Genomic DNA, 18,370 nt, shown 5'->3' with positions numbered 1-18,370 from the left:
AGAGATGTTGCAAATGATGCCCCAGCCAGTACCAGCTCAGCACCCACCTCCCTGCATCCCACTTGGACTGATGACCAATAATGCCATGCTGTAGGGACAGAGAGAGGAGGAAATTGCCACCCGTGGCCCTGGGGTTACCCCCATGTTATTCAGGTTTACATATATTTAGAAGATTATGTAGAGCAATATGCTGTGGGAAGGAGCAGAATCTCCAGGGTTAATTTGTTCCACTGGTTACAGGGGATAATTAGGCTGACAGTTCCCACTGTTACATGTGAGCGAAGTAGCTGCTGATTATATGCTTTAAGGAAAAATTTGAGTAAGCGCAGAACAATTTACCAACTGAAAGTGTGACTGCAGCCCGGGAATGCTTGAACTATTCATCAGTGAATGACAACCACACTCAGTCATCTTTTCAGCCAAGCTGCACAATAGGATAAAGGTGATGGTGCTGTCCATTTGGTGCTCAGGAAAGCTGAGGGAACACACACACACACACACAGAGCACTATCCTGGGTATGAATGCCAAGGGCATGAGCTTGAACATCTCAAGAGATCAAGGACCATACTCTCGTTCATTCCACAAAGATTTATTATCTACTGTGTCAGACACTTTTGCTGGTGCTATAAGATATAGCAGGGAATAAATCATGACATTTCTGCCTTCATGATATTTACATACTCTCTACTGTTGGGTTAAATTAAAAAACTATAAAAATGAATAAATATGCCATAATTGTTAGGTAGCTGTGAACCTAGTAAACAAAATTAAAACATAATGCAGGCTAGAGTGATAAGTGCCAGTAGCTCATACCAGTAATCCTAGTTAATCAAGAGGCTGAGATCTAGGATCATGGTTCCAAGACAACCCAGGCAGAAAGGTCTGTGGAACTCTTAACTCCAATTAACCATAAAAAGTCAGAAGTGTGGAGTTGTGGTTCCTATGGTAAAGCACCAGTTTTGAGCAATAAAGGCTAAGTGAGAGTATGAGGCCCTGAGTTCAAATCCTAGTACCAACACACACACACACACACACACACACACACACACACACACACACACAATTGAGTGAGTGAGTCATAGAAGAGAACTTTGGAAAATGAATTGTTAAATGTTGATCCATCCCCTTACATCCGCATATGTCAGAGAAGACTCCAAGCAGAAGTAGACATAGACTTGGACCTAGACATACAATGACTTAAAGATGGGAGAGTAGGAAGTCTATAAATGTATGTAGAAAAGTTTTCATACTATAAACTTCATGAGGTTGAAAATTCATCCTCTTAATAAGATGATTACGTTTCTGGAAAACAAGATTTACGTTAACACATACACGCATGTGCACCTACGCACAGTGAAAACAATGAGGTCCTTGGTAGCCTCCTATCTCTACGACAAAATGCTTGAGGTAAACAAGTTACAAGGAGGAAAGTTTTAGTTTTGCTCCTGGTTTTGGAGGTTTCGATCCACAGCTGCTTGGCCTGTAGCTTTGGGCCTGTGGAGAGGCAGAGCATCAGATTGGAAAACACTTCTCATGGTGGCCAGGAAGCAAGCGAGAGAGAAAGCACAGAAGACTGGTTTCCCCTTCAAGGGTCTTCTCTGAGGATGTAACTTCCTCTAACACATACCATCTTCTGTTTTCCACCACCATTTTGATGCACCATTTGAGATCTAAACCAAAATACATACCAGTGATCTTGAATTGTCAAAATGTGACAGCTAATATTTGTTGAGGGTTTACTGTGGTCGAAGTGTTTACACTGATTCACTTAATCTTTACAAGGATACTATGAGGTAGTTGTCATCACCATCATCTTCATTATCATCCTCTCCCCATATTACATTTGAGAAAACTACGGCATAGAAATCAGACATACTGACAAATATCTCCACCGGCTCGTGGAGATCTAGAATTTAGACCCAGGAACTAAGAATGGCTATTAGGAACCCCAGTCACAGAAATTATTCCCTCTCAGATTCAGTACCTGTTTGATAGCTCCAGGATGGAGAAGGAGGGTTTTGTTTTGGTGTGACTTTTTTTTTTTTTTGGCCCATCATGAGGCTTCTTTTGTTCAAGGCTAGTACTCTACCACTTGAGCCACAGTACCACTTCTGGCTGTTTCTGAGTTTTTTTTAGAGATATGAGTCTCATGGACTTTTCTCCTTGGGATGGCTTCAAACCGAGATCCTCAGATCTTAGCCTCCTGAGTAGCTAGGATTACAGGCATGACCTACCAGCACCCAACAGGAATAGGAGTTTTAATTACACCCATTGTTTGGGACTACATAATTCAGAGTCCTATCCTAGTCCCCTAGATTCTCCGTTACCAACCCTTACTTTGGACATTGACAACACATTCCTGCCTTTCACCTCTTCAAGGCAAAGCCTCCTGAATACTGACCCATGACTTGATTAAATGCTTTGTGAACTTCTCTAGGTATTCTGATTTTGAAAGAAAGAAAGAAAAAAAGCACTGTCATTTTCATGCACATAATGCAGAGGTTGAAAGTGTTGAATATCTGAGCCCTAAAGAGTCTGAGGCAAAACTGGGAGAAGCAATCAATGAGGTTTTTCACGGATGCTGGCTCATTTACATTCTGCTAATTTCCTGAGACAAAGCCAAGCCTGGCAGCTAAGGTGCGCGTGCTCTTAATTTTTTGTGTAAATGAAAAGCTGCCCGTCTGTTTTATTTCAGGTAAAAAAAAAAAAAACAATTTCTAAAAGACAGAATTATTTAATATTAGAGAGGTTTAAAATTCTTCTTTTTAAAGTAGAAGACACAAAACATCTTAATTAAATCAGTCTCTCTGCAAAGGACTATAAGCAAAGGCTTTGGGCCCCCAAAGGGCTGGTATTAAATTTAGTGCCTCTTGCAAAATTGAAGTCTTTATGTCACCACACTGCAGTGTCTGTGGGTTTGGTTGCAAATGTGAATGATTTGTGTAGAAGGCCTAGGGAATGCTGTTATAACTTAAACTGCTTTAGATCTACAAAGAGAAAACAAGTAGAACAGATAAGATTCCCCATAGTCAGATGCTGTGGCTTGGAGCTCAGTCAGACTATGATGGTTGGGAGGAAGGAGGAGGGGCTTTCTTCATAACCTTTATCTTTGGGACCAGATAAAAGGTTCTAAAGAGAGGATTCTGAACTGATTGGCATGTTTATGCAAAGGCAGGAAGAAGCTAGGGAAACAAACCAATCACGAGATTTTTATAGTTTCAAATTCTGTTGTTGTTGTTTTTTAATCCCCCAAAATAAATAAATAAAAGCGAGTCTGTTAAAAACAACTCTGGCAAATTGTTTCCCACTGTAAAAAGCCAAGTGTCTCACCTTGTAGGATGCTCTTTGGGTTCAGGAGACAGGCACTTACTGTTTTTTTTCTGCATTCTTTTTGTGGACTGGGACCATACGTGGTAGTTCACCCTGGTACCGCACATCAAAGATGGGTCCACCATCCCCTTTTCTAATTTGCATTATTTCTCTCCTGAGGTTTACCCCAGGAGCCTCATTCTCAGGCAGATCACCAAAGCGTGGACTCCAGAAGCCCTAGGTTGTATTTGCATGTGTTGCGATTGTATGACTTCAAGGCACATCCAGGAGTGGCAAACAGTGTGTGCGTCATGTGACTGACTTGTACATCTGCCCAGTGCGTGGCTTAGAGGTGGCTAAAGGCTTAGGGAGAACAGTGGATGGATGTCCGGCCTTGGAGCAGGCTCTGGAATGCCTTTGTGGTAGCTTTCTCTTCTTCACATGTCGAGGGAACAGTAAGTCAGATATTTATAAGTCAGGGCTTCCTGGGCAGGAGTCATGCAGAAGAGCATTTTTTCTGAGTACGACCTGTGGGAAGTGTTTCGCATACAAAATCATCTCCGGTCCTCCCTCAGTGATGCGCATGCTCATGAACATCTGCAGCAGAAGACACCATGAGAAAGGTTAAGTGGAACTGTCCTGGGTGGCAGAGCTGGTAAGTGTCAGGATTTGACCCTGTGTGGTCAGAGTGCAGTGCACACAGTTCCACTCGCAGGGGTGCACATGCAGGGAGGTGGGAAGAAGAGGCAGAGCCTGCAGACATCTGGGGGACTCCAGCTGCAAGTCGGTCACAGAGCAAGAGGCATCTAGGGCTGCATCAAGAGGCAGGCTCCAACAGGACACTTTCCAAGTACCGTAGTTCAAATACTGGATGCAACAAATAGCATCCTACCGTTCCTCATGGTATTCTTCAGAATTGACTATTGAAAACACAAGTCATCAACAAAAAGATACAAGTTCTACAATTCTCAATGGAAGATAAAGGTAAAAATGAAACTTGTATGAACAACCCTTTAAGGTCTTGCTTTCAGGATTGGGAAATGTCTGCACTCTGATGCGTGAGACTGGGTAAAGTAAGACCCTGTGTGTGTATCTTGGCCTTTGCATCATGACCCTTCCCCCCAGAACTCCTACAAGGAGGACACGTATCTTCATATTTCCTTAGTCTATTCTTGCATACATTTAGGTCTGGTGAGAGCTTAAGCCATCTAACTAAGAGTAATATGCAGTGCTCTTCTTCCTAAATAAAATGTATGGGGTCATAGTTGAAATGACTTTCGCTGGTTTGTTATTGTTTCTTTAGGTAAGGAAACAGGCAAAACTGTATTAACTTGCTATAATTACAAGTTGCTTTCAGGAAGAGGAAAGATGAGGAATTTAAAATGATCAACTTCAAGGTGGGCACTGGTGGCTCACGCCTATAATCCTAGCTACTCTGGAGGCTGAGATCTGAGGATCTCCGTTCAAAGCCAGCCCGAGTCGGCTGGCTTTATCTCCAATGAACCCCTCAGAAAACTGGAAGTAGCGCAGTGGCTCAAGTGGTAGAGCACTAGCCTTGAGCTGAGGGACAGTGTTCAGGCCCAGAGTTCAAGCCCTATGACGGACAAAAAAAAAAGATCAACTTCAGGAAGCCTATTCCAAATTCCTGAGGTAGAAGAACTCTGATGCTACCCAGAATACAAATGGATATCATTCATGATTTATTCAAGGAGAAAGGACACTTAGGAATTAGTTGTGGGACTGACAATAGATCTTCATTAATTCACTTTGTGGTTGTTCCTTCCCCTTGCTCACCACCCCTTCATGAGGCTCTAGGTACTCTTTTGACAAGTGCAAAAGGCCACAGGGCCCAGCTGGATGTGGGCCTCTGAGCTTCGCTGCAGCACATAACTCTCTTTGTAAAATGAGGACAATCTTTCCTTGTAGCTAGCAGAAGAGCAGGAACAGATTGCTGCCTTCATCTCCATCCAAGTGAAAGGAACGTTCTTCCTGCAAATCTGGCTCGCTTTTCATCACCCACACCAGGTGTTCTATAGCAAATGATTTCATTCTTCCTTGGATTCATAGACGGAAGCCATAACTTCCAATGTGATGATGATAGTTATAAATAGGGGCTTTGGGAAGTAATTAGGGCTCGATTAGGAATTGAGGGCAGGGACCTTCTGAGAAGTTACTGGTTTGAGAGGGGAAAGGAGAGGGGGAGGGAGGGAGGAAGGGAGACAGAGACAGAGAGACAAAGAGATAGAGAGAGACACAGAGAAACAGAGAGACAGACAGAGAGAGAAAGAGAGAGAATGAATGACCATTTGCAAGGCAGGAAAAGCATCCTCACTGGAAATCAAACCTTTCCAGAACCTTGAGTTTGAACTTCATTGTTTAAGCCACATAGTCATGGTCTATAATATTTTATTATAGCAACTAAATGAAAATGCACGTCCTCTCAAAATTCATATACTTTAACCAGAAGGCCCTCATTTTTATAGCTATTGCATATTTGACATTTTCCCAAAGGTTTTTCACAAGAATGAGATGTCTGAACTTACTGATTCCATTTGGAAAAAAAAATTGTATCCTACACGCTATGATTTCCGAAGGAAATAGGTGGGGAGAATTAAGACATCTCGCATCATTTTCCCCCCCAAACAGCTGTTTGTTGAGTTTCAGTTGCTACTTTTGCTGTATAATTTACAGCCAGGAAAACATAATTGCTTAACTAACCCTTAAAACCCTTAGATTACTATGCCATAATAAAAGGACCAATTGGACTAGCATTGACATTGCTCAAATAGGTTTTCTTAATTCCCCTTCTATCTTTGGGGAGAATTTGGAGCCATGTTTCCTTTTGTTTGGAAAAAAAAGGAGTAAGCCCCAAGTCCTGTAATTACTGGCTTTTTAGGTAGAAAATCTGAAAATGACTGAAATACAAAAGGAAATTAAATGTATCATTCAGAGATGGGCACTTATTACCTTTTAGTAGTCTCCATGTGTTTTAAAATTAGTTATTATGCTTTGTAATTTTGTGTTCTGCTTTGGATATTTAGCATTATATCATGAAACGTTTCCAGTCATCAAAGGCTGCTCTTTTGTGTGTGATGTTCCTTCAGGTAACCGCATTATAATTAATTTGTGGTTTCTCTGCTGGTTTCCGTAGTCATTTTCGATTTCTGTTCATTGAAAAGGTTCACCTCTGAACACCAGTAATGTCAGTGTGCATCTCTGGTAGTTTCCTTGGGGAAATGCTATTCTAAAGGGCATAAAGATTCTTACAGTGACTGATTCATTGGCTCATAGTTGTTTGTGCAAACCCCACACACTGGGCAGGATTGTATCCAGAGTCAAATTACGGATTTGCATCTTGCAGAATGAATGGTGCTGGAGCAATGAACAGTGCTCGAAGCAGCACTAAAGCAATAGAGTAGGAACTCCATAAATACTTACCCACTCTTTTCCTTGGCCCACATGTTTCTCTAATGGCAGGCTTCTGTCAAACATTCTTGGGGACCCCAAACAACTTCTCCCATTCCTCACCAGCTGGCGCCATGATACTAGAGGCTGGCCCATCATCTCACTGTGTATACCTACTCTTGTTGCAATCACCAAGGGCTTCGAGCACTTTCTCATCAAGGCCAAGAGAGCCCTGTGGTCTCATGATTTCATCCTGTGGCAATTGGGTCTTGAGAAATAACTCGCCAACCCTGCCCCCCAACATGCTGCTGAGAAATCATTATGACAATGTATTATTCATGCATCAGAGCAATGTAATTATCAAGGAAATGAGAACATTCTTGTTAACTGGTCGTTGGAGTCTTTCTCCCTCTCCCCAGGAATTCTATCCAAGAGCATACATTTATATAAGCTCCTTTTGTGGGATGAGTGCATTTGCCACTCTGGTTTATGGCTAGATGTCTTTTTTTTGTTTTTGTCTCCTGTTGGTCTATGGATACTTTCAAACCTGGGACAATTTCTGTTTCCACAGTGACTAACACAAAAGCTGATGCAGAGAGCTATCTTTAGTTAGTTAAAGAGTATACTGCTGTTTCATTCTGTTGTTGCTGCTGTAAATACACACACACGCACACATATATACATATATATATATATATATATATATATATATATACACATACCTAAGTGCAGGCAATTTACGAAAAAACAAACAACTAATTTTTCACAGTTCTGAGACATGGCACCTCGAGTGTCTACTGAAGGCTGTTTCTCTTTCCTGCTACATCCTCACCTGACAGTGGAGGAGGGAAGGGCTCTCCATACTTATTTTATAAAGGAACTGATTCTGTTAATGAGGTGGACCTCTCCAGACTAAAGTCATCTTGTTAAGGTCCCACCTCAGTACCACAATGGATAACCATGTTTTTTTCCTGCATGTTATTATTTTCATTTTCAGAGACCCAGACATGATCTTGGTATCTGATGCATTCACCCTTTGGCTGGCACTCTACCACCTGGGCCATGCCTCCAGTCACAGTAGCCATGTTGTAATGTGTGAAGGGTGGGTGGACAGGTGCATTCAGACCATCATACTTGCCTAAGGGAACAAATGAACAAATCTAAGATCTGATAGCCAGTGACCCTGAAGGAGAGTATAAGAACTAATTCAAACCAAAAATGATTTGGAATTCCTATCCATTTGTCTTTTCTGTCATATACTTATTTCATTTTTTTACCATCACTCTAGGGAGATGAGCATGTAGTGCCTTGGGTCAGTCAGTGCTGGGTTAGTCAATATTTGCATTGCAAGCATTGCATTCAGGAATTTATGCTGAAGCAAGACACTCGGAAAACCACAAATACATCTTTATAAAAAATGTTTTTCTGATTCCCTAGATGAGGAGCGGAACTAGGTTTAAAAAGATTCTAGCCCTCTTCCTTTAAGCAATTTTGTAAGAGAGTGCAATAGATGGAGACATATATTATTTATAGTCTTTGAAACATGGAGATGAATTATCAGGGTAGATTGAGAGGTCTGAGTTTAGTAGAGCAAGATCCTGAAAACAGCCTTTCAAAGAAACAAATGAGAGGTGCATTCTTTGAGTTGTTCTTCACATTACAGTACTGATTTTTGTATGGCTGAACTAGGAAAATGCTGCTATTTCCCAGGTAATACACTGCCTGTCCACAGATTGCAGCCCGAGGGGTTGTGGGAGATTAAAAGTGATTCAGACAGCCCAAAGCCTGAGTTCATTCTAGGTTACAACTGGTACCTCTGTGAGGCTCTAAATCCATTTCTAGCCAACCATTCACTATCAATCACTTTGACACTTAAGTTGGGTGTAAATGTTAAATAAAGTGAATTATCTCATAGAAAGCCCACCTACTTGCAGCCATATCGACATCTTACAATGCCAACTTAGTGAATTGGCTGTGCTTTCAGGGATCTAGCTAATTTATGAGTAAAATAAGAGCAATGAGCTATTACTAAGATTTTTTCTCTGCTTGAGGAATGTCTGTGTGTATATATGTGCAGAGGTGTTTAATTTGTGTATATATTAGAGTGTGTAGGTGTATTTACATATATATTATATATATGTATCTACACATATGTGTATATGCATACATAAATAAAATAGAAAAAAATTTAAAAATACATATATATATCTCACAGTTTAGGATTTATAATTTACTATGTGGTTAAAGAATGACCCAGGGTGCAGAGCCAGGATCTAAGCCACCAAGTTTTCTGGTACTCTCCAAACACCTCCCTTCCTTCCTTTGGGTGACTACTAGGTGTTGATGGAGCATGACCTAGCTAGAGGTGGTTTAGTTGTTCACCATTTGAGGCAAGCCCTGTTTTCCCTGCATCTTTGTTCAGCTGCAGCAGGCTCCATGATGGAAACATGGAGAGCAATGAACCAGCTTCTTTAATGGTCTTCTTCACTAGGGAGTTTGTTTTCCCTCACTGAACTGTATCCAGCTGCTCTTCAGCTGCTTTGTCATGGGCATATTTGGGGTACTTGAGCTCAACCTTGACCTTGTCATGACATTGATCCTGAAAGTCCAGTGAAGCTTTAGACAGAGGGAACTCAGGAGCTCCAGCCTGCAGCCTGGGAGACAGAGTGACGGTGCACTTGCTTAGGTGTCTGAAATTTCAGCTAGTAAGCAAGTTTAATTTACCTATCTGAAAACAGAATGAAAAAGTGGAGATCTGGAAAAGGAAGTAGGCCCTGCATACCTGTCCTGGTGCTGGCTGACACAACGGACTCTTGGGAAATACGGTTGGGAGGGAGAATTTAATTGTGGCTGTTTTTCCCAGTAGGGTTTTCCACTTCCTGACTTTTGGTCTATGGTTAGATCTGAACCCTCCCCCAGAGAAGGGATAAAGCCTGCCTACAGCATGCTTCGATAGTCACTTGTAAACAAATTTTATGATGATATTATGAACCTTTGGGTAAAGAAAGAATATTACTATTTTAAAAAATTTAAGCTCTTCAACATTATTTACTATAGCTAAGATATGGAACCAATCCAGATGCCCCTCAGTAGATGAATGGATCAAGAAAATGTGGTATATATACACAATGGAATTCTATGCCTCCATCAGAAAGAATGACATTGCCCCATTTGTTAGGAAATGGAAAGGCTTGGAAAAAATTATATTAAGTGAAGTAACCCAGGCCCAAAGAAACATAGGTCCCATGGTTTCCCTTATTTGCAATAACTAGTATATGTCTGAGTCAAGCAGAAAAGGTCAGATAAGTTGATGTTAGGGAAATGAACCCTAAGATATGTATTCAAATTTTTTTTCTTTCATAAGATTGTTTCTAACACATTCATAAGATTATTTCTTTGTTGCTTTGTATGTCCCTCCCCCATGGTATAACCCCTGCTTTCACTGTATTTGATGTTGTTATAATTTGTGGAGGGGAAGGGAAAAAACAAATCGTTTAAATAGGGTTACAGGTAGACCCATTACAACAACCAGATGTATAAGTCGTTATGTCGAAAACCAACTTTACAACTTTGGTACAGGGATGGGGGGGAGGGGGCAGGGGGAAGGATTGGGGGCGGGAGGAGGATGGGAAGGGATGGGAAGGGGAAACAAAGGAGGAGGCAACAATGCTTGATAAGAAATGTACTCTTTATCTTGCACATGTAATTGTAACCCCTCTGTACAGTATTTTCACAATAAAAAAAATTTAAACTCACTCTTGAATCATAATATGTACTTGAAGGATGTTCAATTCTGTTTTATCCTACAACAAAACTGACTTCTTATGGAACCTTTGGTGTATGTTTACATAAAACTGGTTTCCTATAAAATTCTTCTCATATGTATATGTGTATATTATATTTTTAAATATATAGGCAGCTATTACTTCATACACACAGTCATTCCTTTTAGAACAAAGTACAGAGAGTTTTTGTAAAATGATAATATAGGATAGGTGTGGTGGCTCACGCCTGTAATCCTAGCTACTCAGGAGGCTGAGATCTTAGGATCATGGTTCAAAGCCAGCCCAGGCAGGAAAGTCCATGAGACTCTTATCTCTAACCACCAGAAAACCAGAAGTGGACCTGTGGCTGAAAGTGGTAGAGCACTAGCCTTGAGCGAAAGAGCTCAGGGATAGTACACTGGTCCTGAGTTCAAGCCCCACATCCAACAACAACAAAAAAAGACAATGTCTCAAGGCATAGTATGCTTCAAAAGTAACCTTCAAGGCAATATTTCTTTTCTTTTAATATACAGGCTACAGCCAGCTCAGCACTAGTGTGAAGATTCTCATTGTCATAGGAGGTTTGCGGCCATCACCCTGCTGTTTTTTTCTTCAGTCAACTCTGGAGGCTTCAACGTATGATCCTGACATCCGGAGTAAGCAAATTTTTGACTTATTTAATATAGCTTGATAATAAAGGAGAAGCCTTTATTTGCACTGCTGTTTCCAACTAGCAGTTTACCTTGTGTGGTTGCCTGTGCTAATCGATCCAAGATGCCCTTGGAGGACAGAGTGTGGTTAACAGCGGTGGCTGCCAGGACAGAAATTAATCTCTTTATTATTTACTTTGAAGTAGGAGAGATGATGAGACCATTGCATTTTTTTCTCTTTCCTTATAGATGAATAATAAATGCATTTATATGATACAGTGTGCTGTTCCAGTATCCACATAACTCAGAGAAGGATAAAATCCAACTCTTTAACATTCCCATCACCTCCCATGCCTATCTTGTTTGGTAGTGCAAGCCTTTTGAAAAAAAATCTGCTCTCTTAGCCATCTTTGAAATATACTCTATTATTAAGTATATTCACTGTGCTATGCAATCATCTTCAAAACATTCCTCTGGTCTAACTGAAACCTTAGAGACTTTGACCAATGTCTCCCCTCCCTCCAGCTCCCACCAGCCTCTTCCCTACCCCCTTTGCTTGTTAGATGCCCCATACAAATGAGTGCATGCAATTTTTCTTTGAAGGGCCTATACTACTTCACCTAATGTGGACCATTCCATTTGGTTTGGAGGACTAAATCCCCTACCTGAGTTTGCACGGATAGAGAAAGTCTCCGAACAAGAGCCCAGAGCAGGGAAAACAGCATGAGATTATAGGACTTTGGGGAAATGGACTGTGAGCATCTGCTGCTTTATCTGTAAAAAGATGGTGCAGACAATGTTGTGTTATTTTTCAGAAACAAAGGAGATCCTTGACGAGAAATCATGCGAACCACAAAGCACTTTACACAGAGATTTGTGGCCTTTTAGACTTTTTCAGGAGCTAGGCCTAGGGTGTGAATTCCATGCAACAAGAGAAAGTACTGTTTATCCACACTGAGGTTCTGGGCCAGCCATTGTGGTGCAACGTGACCTCAGTGCACTGTGGAGTTGTAGGTGGCTACTGTGGCTATTTTTGTGAGATATGACCCTATACCCTTCCCAGCAGAACTGAGTGGGGATTTCAGCCATTCCTAGCCTCGTTCAACATGTGCAGAAATCCCTGTAGGTTTTGAAGCCGTTTGCCAATCTTACGAAAGGAAATTCTAGAGGAAATGTAACCCTGTGGGCAGAGGTGAGTGTGTCTTAAGTGTCCCTAAGGAAATCACCACAGATACTTCACTGTGTCTAAGAGGATCTGATTTCTTCTCTCCCTCTCACTGCACTGTTTGATTTAAAGCATTGCTGTATCTACCTTGAGATCCTCTGGAACCTGCCTCTCCTGGGATCTTTCCTCTCAGCCCAAATAATCTTTCTGTGCCCCGCGACATGGACAGCCCGGAAATGTCTTAAAACTAAGACAGAACTGGTAATCCCAATTATTTCCCTCTAATTTCCTTGTAATCGCAGTCAGTCATCTATCTCCCTCTTAGCCTGTTCCATTTGACCTCTTAGCCTTCTACCTTATACAAGCTACAAACATCCAACATCCCTGTTCAATGGCTAGTACTGCTCATGTATACCCCTTTCTACTTCATGAAGATCTCCTAATGCTGCCCGTCATTTAGATCCTCTTGGTTTATTGGGCCCTTATAACTATTGCCTCCATGGCCTGACTTCTGGCAGTTCTTTAGTCTCTGGTCAATCTCCAGTGTGTCTCCTTATATACTATCCAAATAAATAATGATGGAGTCCCTCTGTCCCCAAGTCAGCTGGGCCAGCATAGCACTGAGAACGCTCCATCACTGGTTACCAACCAATTATTTTTTTTTAGCCTCAACCTCTGTTCCATTGTCTCCATAATCTAGTTTATGAGCTACTCAGGGTGTGTCTGTAAGCATCCTTCATGTTTAGAGAGAAATCAAAGTTCATAGCTTCGTCCCTTTTCCCCTTTCCTCAGCCTCGATTGTCCTGTTCTAAGCCTTCTCCGTGAAACTTCTAGTTCCAACCACACAACCATCTTCTCAGACTTCAGACCCTTCTTGGTGTCTGGAAATCAAGTGAGGCTTTAAAATGCAGGTTCTTATTTACACTTGGGCTACTTCTCCAGCCCTTTTGCTTTTACTTTGTTTATCCTAGAGGGGCTGGTGCTTTCCCTTGGGCTGGCCTTGGACCGTGATCTTCCTACCTCTGCTCTTGAGCGGCTGTGATTACACTACACTTGCCTTTTTATTTTAAGATGGACTCTTGCTAGCTTTTTAATTGGGGCTGGGCTCAGATGACCTCCTATCTCTGCCTCCCAAGTAACTGCCATTACAGGTGTGTGCCTCCGTGACCATTCAAAAATTATAGGATTATTTTTTCAGGTCAGAAATTGTTTACCTTCTAATCATTTTTCTTGTGTTTTTTTTAAAAAGTGAGAAGGAATTAATTGAGTGGCATCACCTATATACTGACTGGGACATTGGGGACCCTGTTGTATCACTTACGGTTATGAAAAGAGCACTAATGCAATAGTGATATACTAATAGCTTTATTTGTTGTATATTTACTCTATGGAAGAGCCTGTACTCAATACCACTGCTATTATTGTGGCGGGGACAGTCACTAACAGTGGGGTGTAGGTCCTGTTAGCATCCCAGTTTAACACAGGCTGAGATCTCTAAGATCACACACGAATCAATTATGGAGTCAGATTTCAAATCTGCGCATGCATGTTCTGACCTTATACCCTATAGGCACTTTTGGTTACGTGGCAAGACTTTAGAAACTGAGAATGAAAAAAAAGGACTTATTCTCAAAGTCATACCAACTCAACAAAAGTACAAGCTATGAGTAGAAAAGTTATTGTGGGTAAAAAAGGGGTGTCCATAGGCTATCCATTTCCAAATGTGTCATTCGAAACCTCCTTAGATACCTGGCCTCTCCTGGCTGATGGCATTGTTTTCTTGACCAGTAAGTAATTCGGGAACCCAGATAATCAGTCACCCATGACAGCCTCCTGCAGCTGCCAATTGGTGAGGTGGGTGGGGGGGAGGGTCTTCAGAGCCTCTGCTGTCATGCTGGATGACACAAATAGAGGAAGAGTTCTTCAATTCCAAGAAAGCTTCTTCCCTCTCCTGGACTTAGACAGGGCCCTTCTTATGCCTGAAACTCAGAGAGGGCTTGAGGACATGACCTTGGCCAAAGAAGGTGAGAGAAGTCTAGTGGACACAAATGGAAAGAGACATTTAGAACTTCTTCCTAAGCATAGGGACGTCTGAAAGTTTTGCCACCGTTGTTTCAATGATCACAGCGATCAATCAGTTGACTTAAAATCCACCCAAAGGCATATTTTGAGCAACAGGAAAGAATTCTGAGTGTTATAGGATGTAGGTACCCAAAGAAGACAAACCTTTGCTCCTCCTGATGGACATAAAGTGAAACCATCACCCAGAATCTAAAGAAAGTTGAGACTTGATCAAGTCACAAAAGTGTATGTTTCTTTCCCTTTTTATTTTGTTGTTAGTGTTGTTGTTTGTCTTTTTTCTTCTGTCTACCTTTTTTTGGATCTAAGATGCCTTCCTCATCCAGGGATAAAACGTAAAACTGTAAATGTATCTTCTTTTCTCTTGGTGCATGTTTCTTTTATAGAACCAAATACAAAACAGAAAGAAAAGCTTTGGTTTTCCTATGAGAGAGGAAATCCATGGGTGTATTTAGTATTTAAGTCTCCATGCTTTGCAGGATTTACAAATATTTTCACATGTGATTTCTTTTCCTCTCTAAAACAAATTCAGAAGTGGAGCCCAGTGGGGTATTTGTTCCCATAATCCCATCCTGATAACTCTATTACAGTCGACCTAGAGAGAGCTCAGGAGAAGTGGAGAGAAGTTCTTCACATCATTCATGATACCTACCACCTTTTCATTTCTCTGTGTAACTGAAAGATGCAGACGTGTGTGTGTGTGTGTGTGTGTGTGTGTGTGTGTGCTAGTGTGTGTGCTAGTGTGTGTGCTAGTGTGTCTTGATTTTTTAAAAAAAATTCTAGCCCCTGGAATTGAGCCTGTATTGCATATGCATTAGATTTAAAGTATAGAGTAGCCATATGAATTGTTACTTTCTATGTTTTAAATATCTCAGAAGTCATACATATGGCAAATGCCTTGACCCTTTGTGGGTGAGGGGCCTGCAGAAAGAAAATTATTGAAGGCCCACACAAGTTAGAGAGCTGTTAAACCAGATAAGAATGCTAGTCTGACCAAATAAATGTCTCGGGGACAGTTAGAGGTAAGCCAGTGGATTCCCTGGGAACTTAGAAGGCCTAGCTGGGTAGCTGTGACAAAAGATAAGGGTGTGCCTTAGAACAGGAGCCTGGAATTCCTAAGGATTAGATAAAGAGGGCAATGGTACTTACCATTGTCATGACCCACTGTAGGCATGAACCAGGCACCAAGGATGGCTGAGCCCATTTGAATGTATGAGTATGGTTAATACCGGCATATCCCAGAACGGGGCCCTGCAGTCCATCCATTCAGCAAACCAGATCGCTTTAGCAAGTATCTGTTTCATGACTGGAAACATGCTGGTGATATTCTGGTGGCCAGGGGCAAAAATAGTTCCTGTAGCTGGAGCAGGCTACTGGACAAGCGATGACAAAGCTTCTTAAGTATTATGAGGGCAGAAGTACAGGTCACCTCACCCACACTGAGACAACCCTAAGAAGTTCACACTGTGACTCAATCCTGAAGTCACTCAATCCTGAAGGAGTCACCTGGAGAGGAGAGGTGGGAAGGTGGGGTGTACTAGATGCTTTCATCTGTAAGGAATAGGGAAACAAACTGACTGGCTTGAACAAGATCACTCACTATGTGCCAAAGAATTGATCTGGAGGTAGGAGCTGATTGATGTGCAGGTCATGTGATGTCACAAGGACAGAAGGCTGTTGGCCACGTGCTGCTCCACTATCCACAGCACGGGATTCTCTCTTCCCGGCTGGCTGATGGAGGTTATAGCACTTATTATTATCTACTTTTTGTTGTTGTGCAAACTGAGATAGAAACAATAACTTCTCTTTTTTCCTTATTTTAATTTTTTTTGTAAAGATGCTGAACAGAGGGTTACAGTTCCATGAGTAAGGCAATGAGTCCATTACTTGGCGATCATTGTTAACCCTGACCTTGTTGTTGTACCATTATCCCTTCCCTCCCCGCCCCCCTTCCCCTCCCCTTCCACTTGAAGTTGTAAAGTTCATTCCCAACATACTGTCTATGGGTCATCCTGTGTCCTTGTTTCAGCATTTTTATTATTTCCCTTCCCCTCCCCAGATTAGACAAGTGTATAGACAAGATACAGCGTACCAAACTCAAGTACAGTAACTACAGGGGATATGCCTTAGGGGGAAGTGTGTTTTTGTTTTTACTTTTGTTTTCTTGTTTGTTCTTTTCCTTTAAAAAAGTTTATTGTGAAGATGCTGTGCAGAGGGGTTACAGTTATATGAGTAAAGTAACGAGTATATTTCTTGTCGGGCATTGTTACCCCCTCCTTTGTTTCTCTCCTACTAACTTCTCTTTTTAAGAGGAAAAAAAAAAAAAAAGACCTTTCCCGGCAGCAGCATTTAGCAAGCCCCTCCTCTACCACATTTCCCAGCAGCGGGTCACATCACCCCCGCCGCAGACCACGCCCATTAAATGGCCCTCAAGTCAGTTCTCTTCACTGAGAAAGATGATCAATTCTGGAGAACAGATCACCAAGTCCACCACAAAGTAGGAGGTGGAGAACAACCTGCCAGGAAAAGGAATCAATATCTTTGAGCTTCAGGAGGTGAAAGAGGGCATGGGAAAGACAAACCCAGGCCACAGGGTACAATGGAGAAGCAGGTGGCACATTGTCAATGTAAGGTCTCACACAGGTGCAGCAAGACCACCACTCACACAGGGTGATTCACTGCAGAGCGACTGGTCAGGCATCTGCTGGATGCAGCTGTTTACAAAGTCCCTGTGGACCTCGTGTGAGCCAGTACCTTGAGAAGGTGAAGGCTCGTATCTGGCATTCATTCCCACGGAGGCTCCTGGGGAACTTAGGCCATACTTGGAGCTGTCCCTGGTCTCAGCTGAGAGAGGAGCAGCCTCCCTCTTCCCGTGGCTCCAGCCCAGGCCAGCAGACGCTGACAGCCAGCACCCATCACACATGCTGCTTTCAGAATAGACCCCTGCAAGAGTGTCAGTGGCAAAACTCTTTCAAGTGGCTCTGGGACATGGTAGGTCAGCCAGTGGCAGTGTGAGACCAAGCGAAGAAAAGAGCATGGTTGTGTGCTGTATGGTGTCAAAGCAGGTAATTTATTTATGGGCCCATGTGAGAGGAAATATGCATTATCTCAAGGGGAGCAGAGTTCTCAGGTAGAGGCCTAGGGGCCTTGTAATTTCAGCCTGAATGTGAAGCCAGGTGGCATTCGATTAGATTAGTTCAGGAGGGAGGGAAGTTTGTGGAGCAGAGAGCAGCTAGTAATCAGACACCCTGGGCTATGTAATTATAACATGGAGCAATACCTAGGGTAATGGTAGATTGTTATTGTGTCCAGTGATTCACAGCCCCCACTCCTTTCCAGAAGGATTATCTATCCCTGATTGGGTCACCAGATTTAGCAAACAAAAGTAAGATAATGTCTTTCATATCTACAACTAATAATATTTTAGCATTTATTCCATTTCTTTTTTTTTACTTGTTTATATATATATATATTATTGTGAAAATACTGTACAGAGGAGTTACATGGGCAAGATAATGAGTACATTTCTTATCAAGCATTATAGCCTCCTCCTTTGCTCCCCTTCCCATCCCTTCCCATCCTCTCCCTGCCCCCCGAATTCTCCCCGCCCCCCCAACAAAGTTGTAAAGTTTTGGTTTTCGACATGACAACTTGTACATCTCATTGTTGCAATGGGTCCACCTGTATCCCTATTTAAATGATTTGTTTTTCCCCTTCTGCTCCACAAATTATACTGACATCAAGTACAGTGAAAGCAGGGGTTATACTGTGGGGAAGGACAAACAAAGCAACAAAGAAATCATCTTATAAATGTGTTAGAAACAATCGCATGAAAGAAAGAAAACCCATTTGAATACATATCTTATGGTTCATTTCCCTAACATCAACTTATCTGACCTTTTCTGCTTGACTCAGACATATACTAGATATTGCAAATAAGGGAAACCATGGGACCTATGTTTCTTTGGGCCTGGCTTACTTCACTTAATATAATTTT

At 41.9% G+C, this 18,370-nt stretch overlaps 1 long non-coding RNA gene across 2 annotated transcripts in view; it reads left to right on the top strand.

Annotated features, from left to right (window-relative positions):
* The window catches only part of LOC105980777, a 206,495-nt gene that overhangs the window by 84,092 nt on the left and 104,033 nt on the right, over positions 1 to 18,370 (top strand). Inside the window, exons 1-2 of one of the 2 annotated variants that reach the window (XR_001174765.1) lie at positions 3,956 to 4,294; positions 11,013 to 11,135. This is a non-coding gene — a long non-coding RNA (uncharacterized LOC105980777). Of the gene's footprint in view, positions 1 to 3,955; positions 4,295 to 11,012; positions 11,136 to 18,370 lie in introns of those variants that run through there. The other variant, XR_001174766.1, reaches the window with a different exon arrangement.

Source organism: Dipodomys ordii, unplaced genomic scaffold (genome assembly GCF_000151885.1).
Source record: "Dipodomys ordii isolate 6190 unplaced genomic scaffold, Dord_2.0 Scaffold10, whole genome shotgun sequence".
NCBI lineage: Eukaryota > Metazoa > Chordata > Mammalia > Rodentia > Heteromyidae > Dipodomys > Dipodomys ordii.
This window is presented reverse-complemented; position numbering and strand designations above follow the sequence as displayed.